The sequence below is a fragment of the Meleagris gallopavo genome, chromosome 1, assembly GCF_000146605.3.
Source record: "Meleagris gallopavo isolate NT-WF06-2002-E0010 breed Aviagen turkey brand Nicholas breeding stock chromosome 1, Turkey_5.1, whole genome shotgun sequence".
Lineage (NCBI taxonomy): Eukaryota > Metazoa > Chordata > Aves > Galliformes > Phasianidae > Meleagris > Meleagris gallopavo.
In genome coordinates, this window is record NC_015011.2 from 53,923,458 (window position 1) to 53,934,319 (window position 10,862).

The window sequence follows — 10,862 nt, forward strand, 5'->3', positions numbered from 1 at the left end:
AAATACAGCAACATTCCTGCCCTTCCTGATGATTTGTTGTGCTTCATCAGTGCTGTGGTCTGAGTTCTGTTCTGTCTTTGACAGGGAACTAGTCCTAGCTCTTGCAGGAGAAATTTCTCCATTAACCAAGTCTTTGCTTTACCTCCTACCCTAGCTGGGAGCTATAAAAATTCTTCCTTCCTACTACTACTCTGTGATTATCCAGAAGAAAGCTGCAGGCTGTTCCCTGGGGAAACAGGTCCCCATAAGGGTTAGAGGTGCTGTCTAGTACAGAGGGACATGGTTTGGTGGATGTGGTGGTGATGGGTTGATGGTTGGACTGGATGATCTCAGTGGTCTCCTCAAACATTTATGAGTCTGTGATTCTATTCTATGACTGCCACACAGCCCAGGAGCTGCTATGGGGGGGGGGCAGTTAATCAAGGCCAACATCCCCATCAGTGCTAGGACAACAGCCCTGTCATCCTCCATTATCCTCCATCTGCTTTCGGATGACAATCCAACATCAAAATCCTCTTAGAAATGTTCTACAAGAACAGGACACATCTTACGAAATGCCAAAGTGGCCCCACTCATCACCGCCTGCACTCACAAAGAGGACATTCCCCACTAATTCAAGCTGCTTTATCCAGCCATGGAGACAGTTCTCCCTTCTCAAGACGTTTTGTTGATGCAGAGGAAACCTTCCCCTGCTCCTGCTATGCTGCACATTGTTGGACGGCGAGCCCCATCTGACGGAGGTTCCTGAACTAACCCCACTTTAACCATCTGGAACTGAATCCTTCCAGGACTGATTGTAATAAAATGCCTCTTTCCATATTGCCTCGTATATTATGCTACGTTCTTCCTTAATCTCACTGAAATGCTGCTGATTTATCACTCCAGGCCTCCAGCTCCCCTAAGGCTCTATCACAGTGCCTGGCTTTCTTCTTTCTCTTCCTGTCTTGAGGAAATTCAAAAGAAAATTTAAACATAAAAAAAAAGGAAATCTTTCACACTGGGATTATCCACACACTCATGATTGCTATTCATCTTTGATGTAGCTGTCTAACTGATGGTTAATCCTCAGTATTTTGTGCTAACTGTCCCACTGCAGTACCTGAAGCATGCATGGCCCAGACTCTGCATCGAACATACCTCAGGATGTGGGACTCTCCTTTTGGCCTCTGTTCAGCTGTTGCTCATTTATTAAAATAGAAGCCAAACGCACAATTACGCTGGAGGGAACACATTTCCTTGTTAAACTTTACTGGCTTTCATCCAGAATTTCTCAAGCTATGGAGATTTGTGTTTTACTGCACAGAGTTTCAGATTAATTGCTCACCATTCCCTGTGCCTCTGATGGAGCGGAGGAGCATGAGTAGGATTTCTCTGACCAGAAACACTACCTCATCCCCCATGAAACAGGAATGCACATCTTTGGTTTCTGACCATCCATCCCAGGTAACAGGGAGCAAGGGGTGGGAGAGGACTTGTTAAGGGTGGTGGTTACCAAAAGGGACAGGATAACGACAGGAAGCAGCTCAGGCAGAGCTTTAACCCCAGGTCTGGAAGGAGTCCACCAGGCTGTGCACACAGAGGTCCTGCTTTGTGACTGCAGTGAAACAGAAATATGTTATTACAACTTATGTTTTAGGGAATGAACATCTGGCATCAGATTCCCTAAGCATTCACTAACTATAGCCTGCTAAAGCAGATGCTGAAGTGCAAAGGCACATCAGAAGCATGTGCTGAAGGGCCATTCAGATCATGACTGCAAGGAGACATCATTCTCTCAAAAACCTTATCCCAACAATTGCATCTACAGATCTTGGTAAGGGATGGCATTGTGTCACTGAGTTATCATAGGAATGAGTGTGCTGCCTGTGCCAGCTTTCCCTCCACCTGAAGAACAGAACCAAAAACCCAACTCGTGTGCCTTTCCAGGTAACGTGAAGGACACCTCCCATTTTCACTCATTTTTAGTGAGAATCAGATTCTAGGAAGAAGCATGTCAATAACAGTAGATCAACATGCTCACTGGGAAGGTTAAGTCAACATCAGACCATGTTTATTTAGTTTTAATGTAAGTACAGTCACAGAAGTGTCAGCTGGAACAGATCTCTGGACACTGCTGGTCCTGTGCCCCATGAGAAGCAGGGCTGTTACCAGTGCTAACTCGGATCAGCCATGGATTTCTCTAGCTCAGTTTTAAAAACCCCCAAGGATGGGGAGTCTCTGTTCCAGGTGCAGTGCTGCACCGCCTTCCTGGAAGAATCCTCTCCCAGATTCCACCCTGAACCTCCCAAGCCACCCATCATCCACAGCCACATCATCTGCCACTACGGGCACCTATAGCAGCTCAGCTTCATGTCTTCCTGCACGGATATACTTCTACTTATCTTTGGTATTGCTTCTTGCCATCCCTTGTCAAACCAACTCCAGAGACTCACTCCTCCACATTTCCCTGAAGCCCTCGGACTCAGCAGAACTGTGGGCTGAGATGGCTGAAGCACAGAAGGCTACAGCCTAGAGAAAGGTGCCAAGTGGATGTTCCCCAGCATGCAGGCTCCAGCATGGGTAGCTCATCCACAGTGCCCCCGAGCTCCACATCCAAACAAGTGCCTGCCTGTTTTTAGGGTGCACTATTCGATTTTGTTGTAGTTTTAGGTTTTCCCTCCTTTTTCCATCCTGGACTTAGAACCTCTCCATGATCTCTGCTTGTCAGCCTGATTGCATCATCCACAGCAGGTTGTCAGCCTGATTGCATCATCCACAGCAGGTTGTCAGCCTGATTGCATCATCCACAGCAGGCTGTCGGCATGGTTGCATCATCCACTGCAGGTAACATTAGCAAGAATAGAAGGAAAAACAAACAGCACTTCACACAACACGCAGGCCCAGTGGCTGAGAGCACTTGCAGCCAGCAGAGGTTACAGACCTCGGTCAGGTTGAATAGAGACCTGCATCACTGAAGGGGCAGGAACTACAATTGGTAATTATCCGTGTTGAAGTTGAGATCACTACATCTCCTACTTCGGGAGCAGATCTGAGCCCAGCAGGGAACCTCAGGAGGACATTTCCTTTGCGCACAGCCCAACAAGGCTCTGAGTGCCTGCTGCCCAAAGGAAGGAATGCTGCTGTGATTCAGCATGAATGTAGCTTACACACAGAGACAAGAAAGGAACTTCCATTGCAGGACAGGGCCATAGCCACAAGAGGCACTGTGATTTGGGGCCCCTTTGGCCAGCACCAAGGTTCACCATCCTGAACATGGAAGAACTGAGGTCAGCACCTTTCCTGGGTGCCTTGAAACCATACTGACCAAAACACCCCCAGCCCTTCTCAGAGGACAGAGAGAATGAGGAGAGCAGTGCTCACCAGGGATTAGCAGCAGAGGAGGATGGTCACCTGCAGCAGATGGCTGCCCTGGCATTTCCAGTGGTGCTGGCAGGATCCTCCCTGCAGTATGGGTGGTTTCCCAAAGGTGTCCTGCATGATGGAGAGTGTTACAAAACTCCGGGCCTCTGTATGAATTTCATACCAACGCAGCTGCTCAAATGTAAAATGTAAAAAATATTAGCAATTGAATTGTGAAGGCATTGCAAAACAGCTAAGTACAAAGAAAATAAACTAGCATGCTGTGCTTGATGTAAGCACACAACAGCCTCCACATGTCACTGGAACCAGTGCGATCTGCACCAGCTGAACACTGCTTCTGGAGACAGAAAAACATTTCCAAAGGGAGTGGCCACGCAGCCATGGCCAAGCCCTCACTCCCTGTCACAGCACTGGTGAGCCCTATGGGCTGCCCTGCCATGCACAGGTGGGCTTCAGGGACACGAGACCTCCAGCCACAGACTGGGACTCTGCACTTAGCAAGGCTCTGGGTTAAAGCATCCTTCTGCTTAGCTGTGAAGTGCTGTCTTGCACAGGCTCATGGGGAGGCACAGACATGGTGGTCCCCAAGCTCTGTTGTCTCCTAAAAGCCCACAGTCAGCACCCACAGGCTTACTGCATTACCTTCCCATAAGGAGAGCTTGTGCTGCTTTGGGTTTTGTAATCATAGAATCATTAACATTAGAAAAGACCACTAAGCTCACCCAGTAAAACCATCAGTGCATCTCCACCATGCCCACTGACCATGTCTCTCAGTGCCAGATCCATGTGGTTCTTGTACATCTCCAAGGATGGTGACTCCACCACCTCCCTGGGCAGCCCATGCCCGTGAGAAGAAATGTTTCCTAGTATCCAACCCAAACCTCCCCAGTACAAAATGAGGCCCTTACTTCTTGTCCTATCACTGTTACCTGGGAGAAGAGGCCAACCTCCACCTTGCCACAACTGCCTTTCAGGTTGCAGAGAGCAGTAAGGTCTCCCCTGAGCTTCTTGTCTCCAGACAAAACAACCCCAGTTCCCTCAGCCACTTCCCATCAGACTTGTGCTCCAAACCCCTCACAGTTCCACTTCCCTTCTCTGGACATGCTGAAGGGCCTCAGAATCTTTCTTGTAGTGAGAGGCCCAAAACTGAACAGAGTTCAGTCCACTGCAGAGGGACAATCATCAACCAGCTCCTGCTGGCAATGCTATTTTCGATACAAGCTAGGATGCCCTTGGCCTTCTTGGCCAGCTGATCACACTGCTGGCTCACATTCAGCTGACTATCGACTAACATGTCCAGATCATTTTCCTTCGTGCTGCTTGCTGGCCATTCTGCCCCCTTGATCTTGTCATCCCATTGTCCTCAGCCCAACTATCCATCTTGTGCAGATCCCTCTGTAGTGCCTTCCTTCCCCCAGGCAGATCAACATTTCCTCCCAACTTGATGTCATCTGCAAACTTATTGAGGGTGCACTCAATGCCCTCATCCAGGTCATCAATAAAGATATTGAACAGGACAGGACCCAATACCAACTCATGACCATTCGCGGCTGGATTTTACTCCATTCACCAGCACTCTCTGGACCCAGCCCTCCAGCCAGCTTCTTACCCAACTTAGAGTGTACCTGTCCAAGCCATGGGGTGCCAGCTTCACAGAGCACTGTGGAAGGGAAGGAGGCGTTCAGTCTTGTGGCAGCATTCGCATTTGCCATGCACTGGTAGGGTCTCTCTTTTCCTCCAGCTGTGAGGGGCCTGAGGTGGGCAAATACATCTCTGAGCACAGTGCCATGGGAGTGCCTCATCCTGGCAGCAAGGAGAGGGGAAAGTGAGAGCAGTAGCTTTGGAAAAGGAAATGAGGGGGACACAGGCAGAGAGCAGTGAGAGATTAAACCATCAGATTGAAAAGGAAGCGTAATTCCCCAGAGAAGAATATAAGCGGGGGAGGGGTGGAGAAGGAACAGATTGCAGCTCCATAATGAGGCACACAGCATTTCCCTTGCGATCTGCCCAACACCTAGTTGGGTTTTCTGACAGAAAAAAGAGCCCATGCTACCCAGAAATCACTGGTGGAGCGGGCAAAGCTCTCCCAGGGATGGATGGAGAAAGGCGAAAGGCGGCATGCTGCAGTTCCTCACACCCAGCCCCCAGTTCCCTGTATTTCAATAGGCAAATAACAGCTCGGGGTCAATAGCTGCACCCTCTTTCCTAGAACTGCAGCAGTCGGAGCCAGCAGCCAGACTACTAAGTGGGAGATCTGGGGGTGCAGTCAGCTGCTTTTGTTGCCTGCAGCACGGCACTTTTTGTGGCAGAGAGCAACAGCACGTCTCTTCTGGGCTGCGGTTTGGGATAATATTGCATGTTAGATGGGGTGGGAACAAAACCAACAACATACTGGGTTTCTTCTTGGCAGAAGTTCTCAGTAACAAATGGGCAGTGGGTTAAGCACCCCTAACATAGACCCCACAGTGTGTTTGTCTAAACAAGAGAAGCCAGAAAGAAGTCCAATTGAAGTTGATTCATTTTCTTTCCTAGAGATTACAGCTTTCAGAGTTATCAGACTGATGCATGCCTTCAGTACTAAAGTACCTGAAACAAGAGAAGAAGCAGCTCAGCACAATGGAAAGCTCTGCAGGCACAGCATGACTTATGGCCACGCAGAGCTCAGCCCTGCGAAGACACCCCCTCACCCCCAGAGCTCGCTGGAGGATGCAAACTTACTGAGCTCTCGCCTGCCATTCAGTGGGAGGATGAGCACAGAGACAAAGCTGCCCTCACAGTGCTTCCTTATGATGATATACAAAGGCCTGGCTTGCATCGATCAAACCCAGGGGCTGCCCACTGCTTTTGCTTCATGAATGCTGCACCCAGCTCAGCACCAACATGCTAGGCAGGCCAGGTTCTGCAGGCAGAAACCTAAGAGCAAGGTGCTCCAGCTCCCTTTCTGCATGATACACTCTCAGACACGGCATTGCAGTACACTGCTGCTTATATGCACAGCCATTCCTCAAAATGTTCTCCCTGCTCTTGGAAAAATAAACTTTCTGTAGAAGCAGTCAATTGCCAAATATCTCTACTGTGTTTCCTCTCACAGTCTAATTACTCAAACTTGCCGAAAGTATCAGCATAAATTTTTCATACTGTGCACAGAAAAATCTCTGCAGCCAGCTCCGGCTTCCTTTATGTGCCTCAAGGACTCACATCAGTAAGCACCCAGGCTCATGCACAGCTACACAGGTCCAGGCTCACAGATTGAAGACTTCACAGCATCACACTAGCAAGAGCTACTGGCTGTCACACAGCCAAGCGACATCCTCAGCACTGGACTCCCAATCAATAAAACTTCTTAGGAGATGAATGTGCTGTAGGCATACAGTAGGCACACAGTAGGCACACGAGGTCACCTTGTGGCATTTTAGTGTTGCTCAGAACCCCAGGTGAAATGGTTTTAAATTGAGAGAGGGAAGATTTAGGTTGGATGTCAGGGGGAAGTTCTTTACAGAGAGAGTGGTGAGATACTGGAACAGACTGCCCAGAGAGGTTGTGGATGCCCCATCCCTGGAGGTGTTCAAGGCCAGGTTGGATGGGGCCCTGGGCAGCCTGGTCTAGAATTAAATGGGGAGGGTGATGGCCCTGCATGTGGCAGGGGGGTTGGAGCTTCATGATCCTTGAGGTCCCTTCCAACCTTGGCCATTCTGTGATTCTGTGAGTTCCAGTCTTCCTTCTGACAAGACAAGAGTCCAGCCCCTGCCACATGGAATTATGATGGACTGGATTTTTGCACTACAGTGTTTGCAAAAGTCTTGAATATACTTACACCCTTCTTGATGGAGCAGCTATTCAGGTGTTTTCATCAGTTATCATCCTCCTGTCATACCTTCTTCTCCTACAAATGTTTTCATCATACGTTGGACTGATGTTCCTTCAACCCTTTATTTCAGGACACTTGCTTACGGAGGGAGATATGTTTCTGGTTGCTGCTGACGTCACATATTTTGTTAAGGAAAATTTGCTTGTCAATCTGCTTGGCCGGGATATTTCTGAAAACAGTAACAAAAAAGAAAACGCCACTTAAAATGGACCTCAAGTCACCAGTGACTGAGGCACTTTTCTTCATCAGCTTTGCACACAAAGGATGAATTATCAGTCCTTGTGTTTTGTTAAAACACTGTGCCTGCCACATATGAAGGGATGTTTCAAAAGCCACTTCTGTCCCAATTCACCTAAATCAAAAACAGTCTAAGAGGACATGGAACTGCCCTGCAAATACCCATGAGCTTTATTGCCTAATTCAACATAGCAATAGAATACCTTCAAGGGTAACAAACTGATCTGCCCAAGTCAACAGCACGCAGTTTTCCAGACTGAAACACAGAATCATAGAATGGTTTGGGTTGGGAGGGACCTTTAAGATCATGTAGTTCCAACTCCCAGCTGTAGGCAGGGACAGATCCCTCTAGACCAGGCTTCTCAAAGCCCCATCCAGCCTGGCCTTGAATGCTTCCAGGGGGAGAGCATCCACAACCTCGCTGAGCAGCCTGTTCCAGTGTCTCACCATCCTCACAGTGAAGAATTTCTTCCTGTTACGTAGGCTAAATCCACCTTCTTCTACTTTAAAGCCATTTCCCCTCATCCTGTTGCTACACACCCTTATTAAAAAGTCCCTCCCCAGCTTTCCTGCAGGCCCCCTTCAGGTACTGGAAGGCTGCTATCAGGTCTCCTTGGAGCCTTCTCTTCTCCAGTCTGAACAGCCCCAGCTCTCTCAGCCTGCCCTTGTAGATGAGGTGCTCTAGCACTCTGATCATCTTCTTGGTTCTCCTCTGGACCCATTCCAACAGCTCGGTGTCATTCTTGTGTTGGGGACTCCAGAACTGGATGCAGTACTCCAAGTGGGGTCTACACAAGAGCACAGTAGAGGGGCAGAATCACCTCCCTCGATCTGCTTCACACGCTTCTCTTCTTGGATGTAGAACAATCTGTGTTTTATTGAGATCTATTCTTCCCCCTTTACTCTTCTCCAATCTCTTCATTTCAGTGGAAGACAGGTTGCAAAATGGATCCCAATGGAGAGACATTTGAAGACTTTCTTTGCTGTGACACTGAAGTAAAGCTTTTAACAAACAAAGCAAAGCCTCACAGATGAAATCACATTGAATTCTCACCCTCGGTGCCTAAAAACTGATGAATTGGCAAAAACCCTTCTGAATGTTTTATTGTGTGCAGAAATGCTTAAGAAAACAGAAAAGTGCACAAAGGCTACAGGAACTCTGGCAGCTAGGCAGCGTGTGTCAAGGTAGGGAAGTGACACTGAAGAACTAAGCTACAAGAAGAAGAGGAGGGTTACAAGATGAAGGCACAAAGAAACCCAGCAGTGATGCACGTTTGCTTCATTCCCACGTCTCCTCACAGGCATCTCCGACTACATAAAATGGCAGCCCGTGATGTTGTGTTTCTGATCTTACTACCAGAAATTCCCAAACCTACCCAAGTAGCACAAAACCATCACAAACCAAAACTACAGACCTGGAACAGATTGCTATTTTCACTTCCCTTCTCTCTCCCCAAAACTTCCCCCAGAAATATTAGTCAAAACATTTTGGTTTTACAAACAGCAAGACAAGCAATGCCCCGAGTCTGAGTTACGTTAAAATAAAAGTAGAATAACTGTTTGGAATCTTTTTTTCCCTAAGCAGAAGCGGCATCAAAACCCAACGCCTTTTCACACAGGCCACCTCCCGGCTTTGTGGGAATTGCCGGTGAACCCAGAGAGCAGCTGAGAGGTGCACTCAAGAGATTGGCTTCTTCCTACAGTGGGGGCATCCCTTTGGCTGTGTGTGACCCTCCAGTTCAGCCCGCTTACCCTGGGGTACCTCAGCACCAACGTCTCCCACCGTACAGCCCTGACAGTGGAGGAAGTGTTGGCCTCCGAAGCGGCAACCGTGCTGAGTGCGGCCCTTTGTTTTCACCGGATATGTTCAGGGCAGCATAGAAAAGCAGTCACATCTGGGACCCTCTCAAGGGGCTGCTGGCAAAAATCCAGAGGCTCCGTAGAAGAAGCGGCAGATTGTGGGGTTTGATGCCTGGAAGCAGGATGTCTGCTTCCACAATGGCTGGGGAAGGAAGGAATAGAAGAGGAGATGGTCTGATAAGAGCACAGCTGTGATAAAAGGACTCTGTTCAGTATTCATTTATTTGAGCAAGAAGAAATGTGCCCACAGTCACTGCGTTACAGATGTTACAGACTCACGCCTCAACGAAATGGGAACCGGTCAGACTGGGGGCGATGTTGAACGCCGGCACAGAAATAGGCGCAGAGGTGACAGATGGGTTCTTCTCAATTCACCCTGCAGTCGTGATGAAAGTTGTTAAAATCATTTCCTCGGCCTTTTGGGGTCTCCATCCCGCTTTGTCCCAGGCAGGGGCAGCTCTGCAGCTGCAAGATGGGGACCTGTGCTTTCAGAAGGGCAGCCTCTCCTCCACAATGAAACTCCGGGCATTTTACTTACAAATTTGTTCTGCTGAGAGCATTCACATCGGTGGAGCGCAGTGACCGAGCGGCCCGTCAAGAGCTTTAGCAAGGCTTTCAAAAGCACCGCTCCATGGGAGCGCTCCCGCTTCTGGCTGCCAGCTGGCCTTCGCTCCGGCGCAGCTCGCGTTCGGTGCGAAGGGAAGACTGGGATTTCAGAAGCGGCGTTTGACACCGTCACGTTCCCTGCCCAGATGAGGCCGCTCGCAGCGCAACGGAGCACCGTGAGCTCCGCCTGGCGGTCACTGCTGCCGTACCGACCTTCCCGCGCCCTGAGCCCGCAGGGAAAGCACCTCTTCTGGCCGCGGTTCTGCTCCTTTCTTCTTAACCTGAAGAAGCATAATTTTAAACAGAAAACAAAGCACATATCTTGCATTCCTTGCTGGTTGCAGATGTGGCTAAGCAGCCACACATCCTTTCTCCTCGCTTTGATTTTCCTATAAAAATCAGGAGTTCCACTCGGAACGTAGCATGCGCAGTGCACATTTTCCTCTTAGCAGAAGAAATAATTTCGATTGTAGCTTCAAAGGAAGAACAGAAAACTCTTCCTTATTCATCCTGGGTGTATTCCATCCCTGGAGGCGCTCAGGGCCAGCTTGTTTGGGGCCCTGGGCAGCCTGAGCTGCTGGGGGGCAGCCCTGCCCATGGAAGGAAGGTAGGAGTGGGTGGGCTTTGAGGTCCCTTAGATAGAGCCCAAGCCATTCTGTGACTCTGTGACCCACAGCCAAAAGCAGACATCCTTCCTACCTGTTCACGTCTGCTGAAGACTTATAGAATCAGAGAATTATAGAATGGCCTGGGTTGAAAGGGACCACAATGACCATCTAGTCTCAATGCCCCTGCTACGTGCAGGGTCACCAACCACCAGACCAGGCTGCCCAGAGCCACATCCAGCCTGGCCTTGAATGCCTCCAGGGATGGGGCATCCACAACTTCCCTGGGCAACCTGTTCCAGTGCGTCACCACCCTCTGAGTGAAA